This window comes from Protomyctophum parallelum (genome assembly GCF_964188405.1).
Source record: "Protomyctophum parallelum genome assembly, chromosome: 3".
NCBI classification, from domain to species: domain Eukaryota; kingdom Metazoa; phylum Chordata; class Actinopteri; order Myctophiformes; family Myctophidae; genus Protomyctophum; species Protomyctophum parallelum.
This window is the reverse complement of record NC_139698.1, coordinates 16261350-16272024: the sequence shown is the minus strand read 5'-3', so window position 1 is coordinate 16272024 and position 10675 is coordinate 16261350.

The window sequence follows — 10675 nt, the reverse complement described above, 5'->3', positions numbered from 1 at the left end:
TTGAATCACGATTTCACCCGTCAATTGTATCCGATACACAGTGAATGAACCGATGCACTCGCATCACGCACGTCTGTATCGACTTTCCGATACGTATCGATTATTTTCCACATGCCTAATGAAAAGGTGCTACTGCTATTTTTACATTTTGTTATAAAGCTGCAACTTTAGTACTTTACTTTTTTTTAATATATCACTCATTCTTGAGATGAGGGACAAAAGTGGAAAAAACATGTCCCACACATAAGAGCCTTATTATTGTTAAAAATAAATTAATTTAATAAAAATAAAAGCACTTGCAAAGTTAAATGTAATACAGTTGTGTATTATTATGCCATTAATTTCATTATAATTGTTTTCATATGCCATCTGAATTAGTTAAAAGCAGGCACTGTACCCAAAAACGCCTGTATTTAGCCTGTCCCCAGCAAGTGGTCATAATTTCAAACTGCTAAAAAAGTGTCTAATACTGTCACAATCACATAAATATACATACTAAATTAAAGTAGATTGTCAACAACATAGCAAACAATATACACAATAATTTTAATTTATATTTTCCATTAGATATCTCATATCAAATGTGTGTCCCACGTCTCCCGTCAACTCCGTCAGGTTTTTTAAAAGTCTTAAATTAATCAGAAAATATTGTCGACAGATTTAGCCTGAAGACTCCTTTTCCAAGTCCCGTTTGTATTTGTTGCAACTGTGGAGCACCTGGTCTGAAAAGCATTCAATTGTTTGATATTTTAAACAAACAATGTTGATATCAGGGTGGTCACAGCTTTTACATGTCAACTCCGTCAGGACATTATTATGATCTTTGTTAAGAATTCCAAAATAATGTTTATTATAAAAGTTTAGGGTTAGGTTTAGCTAACAAATGAAGCAAAAACAAAATGGCTACATTGTACTACAGAGGGTTAAGATGAAAACAAATGACATTTTGTCAACTCCGTCAGACGTCAACTCCGTCAGGTTTTGTGTCTGACGGAGTTGACATGTATCTGACGGAGTTGACAAAAGTGTTCCTAAAACAATAAAATTATAGTTTTTGAATAATGGGACGTATTCTAATTTGGCACACAGTTAGAGCATGCCTTAAGGAACATTTTTGGCTATAGGGCCATCACAGATTTGTCTCGTGGTGACCATGGCAGCCATTTTCCAAAATTGCCGCCACCTGATGTTATTTTACAATAACTCAAGTTCTACACCACCTAGGATCTTGATTCTGGTGACTAAGACTACATTTTCAAGGATGAGGGATACATTGGTACTATTTAGATTTGTCCTGTGACCATGGCAGCCATTGTTTTTCAAAATGGCCGCCACCTGCTGTTATTTTACAATAACCCAAGTTTTAGACCACATAGGATCTTGATTCTGCCGACTAATAATACATTTTAAAAGATGAGGAATACAGTGGTACTATTTAGATTTGTCCTGTGACCATGGCAGCCATTGTTTTTCAAAGTGACCACCAACCTGCTGTTATTTTACCAATAACTCAAGTTTTAGACCACCAAGGATCTTGATTCTGGCGACTAATCATTACATTTTCAAGGATAAACTTTCTCTGGGAGGGGTCAGGGCTTATTTCAGGTGCAGGTTGAGTTGCTACTGACAGGACATTAAAAGGAGGTGGGCTTTCTGGCCTTTGACTTGTCTCTTTCAGGTACAGACGCACAGTTTGACTTCACTGGCCACTGCAGTGTGGCGTTGTATCTTGGTGGCCTCCTGCCAGTGTTTCTCCATCCTTCTCATGAGCTCTGTGTTCTGGGGCTCTGTTATAGTCAACTTACATTGTCTTGGCTGGAGATTGCTTTCCTGCAGGGTCCAGCCCAGTCTTGTGCAGATGGCTACTGGCCCACCTGGAGGCCCCAACCTCACTTGTTTGGTTGGTGTGATTAGGTGGGGTGGTCTTCCCCAATCAGGATGAAGGGTTTGACCCTTTCAAACGGCAGTCTGGCCAAGTGTCTGTATTTGGTTGTGAGGCTAGATACAGGATACGATTGCTCACCCAGCCCCAGGTGACTTGAGGTGAAGGCTCCTTTGATTTGGTAACATTGCTTTGGTTGACATGCTGGGGACACAGAACGACACTGATGCCTTCAGTGTCTGCACATCCTGCCTGATAGTCCTGAAGGCAGATCTTCTGTCTTCAGTCTTTCGCTCACTGTTCACTGCTCACTGTTCACCTCAAGCAGGTCTTCAAGGTGTTTGCCTTTGCACAGGCTATATGGCTAGGACTCATGCTTCAACCACTCAGAGAACTCCAACAGGGTGTTGGTTGCTCCTGGGCCGCAGAGCATTGTGCGGCAGAATTCAGCTCTCATCCCTGGTGGCAGCTTGTTGAGGAGTCGTGCAACATGTGAGCCGCATCTAAGTTCTGTGTCTCCCTCTGGGCCTAGGGTAGACACTTGCTATTTTCCGTAACACTAATTGGTGGGGCTGTCCAAACTTGTTGTTTAGGTGTCAATCGGGTCTCTGTTTGTGAAGTCGGGTCTAGGTGGTCTAGAAGATGAGTTATTTAGTCAGGGGATATTAATACAATCTGGTAATAAATTCCTTATCAAGAATTTTCTTCACCAATGTGTTTGGAAGGGTGTCTACTAACATATCCCACATTGCTTTATATTCAACCACCCTAGGGGACCTTTTGACAGCTGCTGAAAGTTGGGGTACCATCAACAACCTATATAAGGCAAAATGTTCATTATGCTTTAAGTAGCATGTGACATGTCAAACTAGGGAGTTTTCATGATTCTGAATGCATTCCAAGCATTAGCTATGCACGAAGAACACTCCTTGGGCTGAAAACGGCCATAGCCATCATCACAAAATGAGGTCAGCACATTTGGGCAAGTGGATATGGCCGAATTTAGCCCAAGGGGTTTGACCCCTAGTTTGGCCATAGACTCCCTAGTTTTGCCATAGCCACTTGGTATGGTACCCAACTTTCAGCAGCTGTCAAAAATGCCTCTAGGGTGGTTCAATAGAAACCAATGTGGGATATGTTAGTAGACACCTTTACAAACACATTGGTGAAAAAATTCTTGGTAAGAAATGTATTCACAGATTTGACATTATTCTGATAATAGGCCTATTCCCTGACTAAATTGGTAAAATAATAGCAGGTCCACCATTTTTTTAAATGGCTGCCATTGTCACGGGATAAATCTAAATAGATAAAACTGTATTCCTCCTCATTGAAAATGTAGGATTAGTCATCAGAATCAAGATCCTAGGTGGTGTAGAACTTGAGTTATTGTAAGATAACAGCAGGTGGCTGCCATTTTGAAAATGGCTGCCATGGTCACAGGGCCAATATAAATAGTACCACTGTATTCCTCATCCTTGAAAATGTGGGATTAGTCACCAGAATCAAGATCCTAGGTGATCTAGAACCTAAATCAGTTAAACTTGTCAACTCCGTCAGATGTTCGTCAACTCCGTCAGATGTTCGTCCCGTGATGTTTTTGTTAATTTCCAAAGAAATAGAAAATGTGATGTTAAATATTTTGTGCATATGTATTGAAACACCAACTGAAATGATACGTAATGATGATTTTTTTTTTTTTTTACATGGTTTTCATGTTATAATATTGAAAATAGAGGTTGAAATGACGGATTTGAGAAATTGGATATTTCATAATAGTGTGATATTGGAAAAAAACAATATTAAAATAATTGTATTACTTAACTTGATTACTGAAAGCCATTATAAGAGAACTGAGGACTTTATATTATTGTTGAAATTATCAAATTCAATTAAAAGGTATTTTAGTGTGTCTGACGGAGTTGACATGAATCGGGTATTAAGTGCATAAATGTCCCATTTTAGAAAGAAATGTTATGCGAAAAACCTGTTCCTTCTCAATATTGGTAGTTGAGACCTGTGTCTACAAATACATCCATTTGATTTGAATGTATCTTAAAAAAAAAAAAAATCCAGTTTGAAAAAAGTTTTGTCCCTTATCTCAAGAATGGGTGATATATATTCAGCAATCAGCACTCACAAAGCAGCAATACATTTATTTTACTGTATGTGACAGAAGAGACTTGAGTTTAAGCACTTTGTTTAGAGGCACAGTTGTCTGTCCAGTGTTCAATTCATTTGATTGTGTTTTTGCTACAAGAGATACTTTAATAGGTTTAAATCAAGCAATGTGTTTAAAGCCACTATCCAATTATTTAATTTTAGTTACTCTTAGTCTTTGTTTTTGCAACAAGAGAGATTTTAAGAGAGAAGTCAAGCACTTTGATGTTGTCTCACTTGTCCTGTTTAGTGTTAAAACAACAGTAGTTGCTCTAGGGGCCACATTTTGGATATTTTACAGGCTAAAAACAATAAATATCTTCATTGGAAAAATTAGAAACAAGATCTCAATTCTTGTGGAGGAAAATGGAGGTTCACATTTGAGCAAGAATCGTGCATCCCTAGCCGGTCCCGAATTGCTGGGAGGAAATGTTGTCGACCTAAACATAGATGCTATAAATGCTATCTTAGCCTTCATAGTATGAATGAACTAGATAAAGTGCCCCTCGGGGCACAGGTCTCCACCAGGGCAGGGCAGGTTGTGGCCTCATGGTGGTGCTATAATAGGCCAATGTGAAAAGGGTGCCATTTCTTCTTACGCCTTGGATGGCAATTTGTTCCAAAAATGGGCTTTGCAAAAATCCACCTGTTGGTGGCGCTATAACAGGTCAATGTGAAAAGGGTGGGATATATTCCTCAGCCTATAGTAGGACAGTATGTGAAAGATTTCACGTAAATTACACGCTGCAACTGCGTTCATGATTTGAGGCTTTTTGTTCAAAACGGGCCAATCCTGCACAATTTGAAAGCCAATGTTAGCCAATTAGGATGAAATATGAAATATCGGACAGATCCGTCTTGAACACATGACTATAGAGATAGTTTGTAACAATTTGTGGGATTTTTGGACAGAATCAGTAATGTAATTTTTTTTTTTCTTCAAAAGTCGGCCTCCTGGTGGCGCTATAACAGGCCGTTCTGGAAAGTTTGAGGCAGAGGTTCATTGTTGGCATCCAGGGAGTGTGTATGCAAAATTTGGCATCGACCGGATTAACGGTGCCGGAGATTAGCTGGTAACAGACGGACTCACCCCACACACACACACACACAAAATACTCTCTCCCCATGCCTTAAAACACTTCAAACCACACGTCCAGTCCCTTGTTAGCTAGCTAACGTAGCATTTCCAAACCACTCCATATTCGGTCAGAATGTTAATCTGAACACAAACTAGACATCATAACAATGGCCTCTTTTCCACTATGGGGTGGAACAAGAACCAGAACTAGAACTTTCCAGATCCCAGAACTACCAGGAACCTGTGAAGTTCCAGAACCAAGTTCTCCTTCTGTTTCCATATAACCAGAACCCAGAACTTTGAAGAACCTGTTAAGTATCCCCCCCCCCACAACCCCTATTCCCCCACTGCTGAGTAGCTCAGCCGGCAGGGACCCCCCCTTGGCACGGCCGGGGGGTCCCGCAATACAGAGATATTCATGCTTAAATAATAATAATAATCGACAGTGGTGGAAAGTAGTACAGTGGTATATAGTATTGTAATAGATGTGGGTTTTCTATAGTCTGTAAATATCAGCCCTGGAAGCACCACAGACAACAATGTACAAATAGCGACCTTTATTATAATGCTCATCAAGTACATGGAACAGTATGCAGAATCAGTATGAATTTACAGTAACAACATTAACCCACTATTAAAACCAAGTATAAACTAGCTCTGTATAAATACAATGTCTCTTAAATAATCAGTGCAGGCAATACACGATACAATGCTTTTCTCTGGGTACTTAACTCGCCGTGGTGGCAGACCCTCCCCCGGGGTCTTTGCTTGTGACGCCGTCCAACTCCCAGGGGAGATGCGTGTCGGACGTCGTGACGTGGACAAGTTAACGTTCAGTCCTTTGCAGATCGTATAGGTCTGCGGAGGAGCAAAGTGAGCACACACTCTCTAAAACCCCTCTGTCTAACTACAGGAGACCGCAGGTGTAGTCTCCCCTCCTGCTATTATGACAGCTAGCTCCCCCTCACTACCTGTCTTCACCGTCGGTAAGACTGACACTTGCGAACGGCCCCTCCCGTACCCAGAGTGCCGCTTCACAAGACGTGGGCTCCAACAGGGGGACGGGGGAGACGACTTCATGCATAGGTCTTCATCTAGGTCTTCATCTAGGTCTTCGTTCTTGGAATAATTTATTTTTGTGGGCATTCCATGGGTATTATTGAGACCCAAGAACCACTCCTTGGAATCTTTGGCTGTGAGACGGTGCTTGTAATTGATGCGGCCTCTCTTTCGTTTTGTTCAGCTATGCTGAAACCAGGCCTGCCCAGGACCACGCAGAAGCCCATTCCAAATACGCCAAGTTCATGTTTATAGTTTCCGAGATCACGGTGCGAATCGATGCCAAATCCGAAATTCCCCGTATCAGAGAAGGCCTTCTCCTTCAACTCAAACTCATTCACCTTGAGTCCTTTTCCCAGGATTTCCATTGCCTCGGCACCACAGACGGTACAGTAGACAGCAATCTTTTGATTCTTACGGATATCCCAGGCTCGTACAGTGTTGCGGGCCTTTGCGAAGACAGGCTCCTGGCCTGTGAGCTGCCTCAGCACCTTAGCAGCGTTGGTGTCACTGTCTCCAGACTCACCAACCATGATATTGAGGCAGAGTTTTCAAAGGCGAATCTCTCTCATCTTCTCCAAAGGATGAGCTTCACCTATCCACAGACATGGCTCTGGCGTTCTCGGGACCTTAAAGTTAGTTATGTTTCACCTTCGGCTACTGGGCTTTCAGGGACTGACAGGTGGCGGGAGTTGTGGGAGTCTTATGTCCGTCGAATTGACCATGTGTCGACTCGACAAGTTCCTCGCCGTGGTGGTGTTACCGGCCTCAGACCTAGGGGAGTCTGGGTCGGTACAAGCGATACACAGGCTTGAATGCACTGTGGATCTGTGAAAAACGAGGAACAGGACACATTCTTTAGTGTTGCTTCGCTCGGTCAGCAGCGGTTTATTACTCACACAATATGTCAACATTCATATTGTGCATTCAATATCAAAATAATAACAATAGACATCTTACTTCACAATAGCTTCAAAAATACAAAATACAATAAACCAAATAAATCAAAAATAAACTGTATCCTTCATAAAACCAAAAATAAATTGCACAATAATAAACCTTTTGACATCATATCCAATGTGTATTCTTACTCTCAACATACAAACTTAATACTGTAGTCAGAACACTCAGATTCCATTTATCATAACAATAATACATTTCTCAAATGTAATACTCTTCTTCATTTACACCATTAGCTCAAATACATTCAAATAACACAGTTTTCATTCAGACACGCACGCACGTGCATGCGCACCACGTGTGCTGTCTGTGTGGTAACACAGTGTAAAACTACCTGGCAGCAGCCATTATTCAACTCCATCAAAACAATAAAACTACTGATCCAAACTCACTTCAAGTACACTCAAAACGTTACTAAACATGTCACTGACAGTTCACAATAGTTTCAACATCATTTGAATGTTTAGATATGATTCTTATACCTGTGAAAAACGAGGAACAGGACACATTCTTTAGTGTTGCTAAATACTTTCTGATTCCAGTCACTAGTTTAAAGTCTCATTAGTGTGGTTGCCCCAAAAGGGGCAACCAGACTCTAGTAATTGTAACACTTTATTCTTTTTATTATTATTTCACTGTAGTCTTTTTTTTGTCACTTTATACCTCCCACACTGTACGCTGTACGCACTTGAGCCATATGTCAAATTGACCGGAAAAATCGGGAATCGTGTGCTTGTATTTTGTTAAGAGAAATGTTGTATAGTTTAATTGATATGAATTTATTAGTGAATTAAATTTCCCCATTGACATGAATGGGAAAAGGCAAAAAATCACATTCAAGTATTTTTTCCTCGGAGACTGTAATCACTATAGTTACAAAACTTTTAGGGATATTTCTTAATTATGACTAAAATTAATTAAAATTATAATTTTATAGGTCGGCCTCATGGTGGCGCTATAACAGCCCACTTTACCTTTTGGCTTATAACTCTTGAACCGTAGTTCGTAAAATCAAAATTATTTTTTCCCTGGATTCCTTGGGTCATATAGGCCACGCCCATTTCCGCCATGATGGATTTTCCGCCATTTTGAATTTTGTCCAAAACAAACTTTTTGCTTTTCCTCCTACATATTTCGTCCAAATCTCACAGAAATCGGCACACATGATCTCTGGACATATCCGATTAAAACACCAGATGCAGAATTTTGGTAGTGCGTATCGTTCGGCCGTAATCGTCTTCCGAAGTTAGTAGGAGGGGCCTATATCACAAAAATGCCATAAATCACGAACGGAATGTCCAATCCATCCCAAATTTCAATCACATGTCCGGGGTGGTTCAATCAACCAAGTTCTAATAGCAATTCCATTTTCATCCATAGGGGGCGCCGCAAATGCGAGAAATGTAACCGTTTGTCGCAAAAACATGAATTTCGGGGGTTAAATCCCCTCCGAATTACTTACGCATGATCTAAGGCGTGACTTGAAATTGTAATTGGCTGGCAATACTAGTGGGAGGGGCATATGTAAGCCACTGCGGCAACCACACTCTGCAATTTTTTAAAATTGCGAATTTTCTAGTTTCTCATGTCATAATATTCTTTTTGGAAAATTATGGTCCCATTTATATAAAAAAATACCATAAAGTTGCGTATGTTCTGAGGGGCGTGGCTACCGTTACAGTCTATGAACGGGAGCCACCCCCCGTTCAGTCAAAATAAAAACCAACGAAGAGTAAGGGGGGAAGTCCCGCCTCGTTGTCTGGGCCAGCCAATGGCCAGCTGGGCCCAAACGGAGCCAGCCAATGGCCAGCTGGGCCCAAACGGATCTAGAAATATGGTGACTTACAGTGCAAGGAATTACAGCGGCGCATAAAAAAAAAAAAGCTAACATTCTAATCTGTACATAGTGTAGGCCTTGTAAATCTGTTATTTTTTCCAGCATGTTAACTTAGAACATTAAAAGGTGCTGGCTTGTAGAGGGTACTGTATGAATAAGCAAAATTCGTTACTTAGCAGGAACGAACAAACCAACAGCCATGCAGCTTAAAGCTGCTCAGAGAAGAATCTCAACATAAGTGGATTTCATAATGTGCAGTATAGGCCTACATGTGTCATAATAATTAGTAAATCAGTGTACACAATCTGAAGAAAACCTGGAGACTGACATTCAGTATAGGTTAATAAAGATCAAAATGACAACATTAAAGGAGAATTCCATGCTAGAAGGCATTTTTACCTTTCTTACCTTTCTTTGTAGTTGTTACGTCCCCACCAAAGAGGTCCAGGTGTTTTTTGTGCAAAAACTCCTTATTGGCTATTTTCCCTACCATAAGACCTCAATGAATTGCATTGCATTGAATGGGAATTGAATGGGGCTATGGGGTGTTATGCTAATTCACTTATTTCCATCGAAAAAGTGATAAGTAAAGTGGGCCCCTTGGGATATTATTTACATTATGAAGAGAGGATATATACAAAAAATATATAATTATGAGCGATGGAAATAAGCGAATTAGCACAACAACACATACGGTAGCCCCATTCAATTCCCATTCAATCCAATGCAATTCATTTAGGGCTTATGGTAGGGGAAATAGCCAATAAGGAACTTTTGCACAAAATAACACCTGGACCTCTTTGGTGAGGACGTAACAACTACAAATAAAGGTAAGAAAGCCTTTTAGTATGGAATTCTCCTTTAAGTGAATGGACTGTACAGTGCAGTACACATTGATGATAGCGGACACCATTAACCTTAACCTATATACCTTCAGAACCACTTCAAGAAATACAGTTTGTCAGACACCAAATTAATTTACAGATTGGACTCAAAAGCAGGCAGACAGGTAACTGGTTTTGACGGTGTTTATTAACAAGCTTGGGGGGGGGGGGGGGGGGCGACCAGGGGCAAAGAGACCAGGCAGAGACGTCGTCAGGAGGCAGTCGGTGAAGCGTCGAGTACGATAGGGGATTAGCAAAGCCGTGTGTCGGTGGGTCCGGTCCATGTTCGTTCAGGGGGGGGGGGTAGGCGACCAGGGGCAAAGGGACCAGGCAGAGACGTCGTCGAAGAGGATAGCGTGGGTCAGGGTTCCGGGGAGGCAGTCGGTGAAGCGTCGAGTCCAATAGGGGATTAGCAAAGCCGTGTGTCGGTGGGTCCGGTCCATGTTCGTTAGGTTCTGTCCAAACAGACAGAAGTACAGAAGGCGTTATGCAGAGAATAACTTAGATATGGCAGAGGTCCAAAAACAGGAGGACAGGCAGACTATAACAGACATGCAGAATTCAAGATCAAGTTTAAAAAACGCGTGCTAAACTAAGGTAAACTTGGTTGAGCAGCAGGCATAGAATTGTTGATTGATTGATTAATTTATTAACAGATTGGAGAATTAGTACATTTCATGAAGCACAACTAAATACAAAACTGTTAACTGCATGTGGACGACACCATAAACTAAAGTGCCGCAATATGGCAGAGTCAAGTTACTGTATAAAATGGCTTGAGACAGGCAATTAACTATAGGCTATGGCTATTCTGC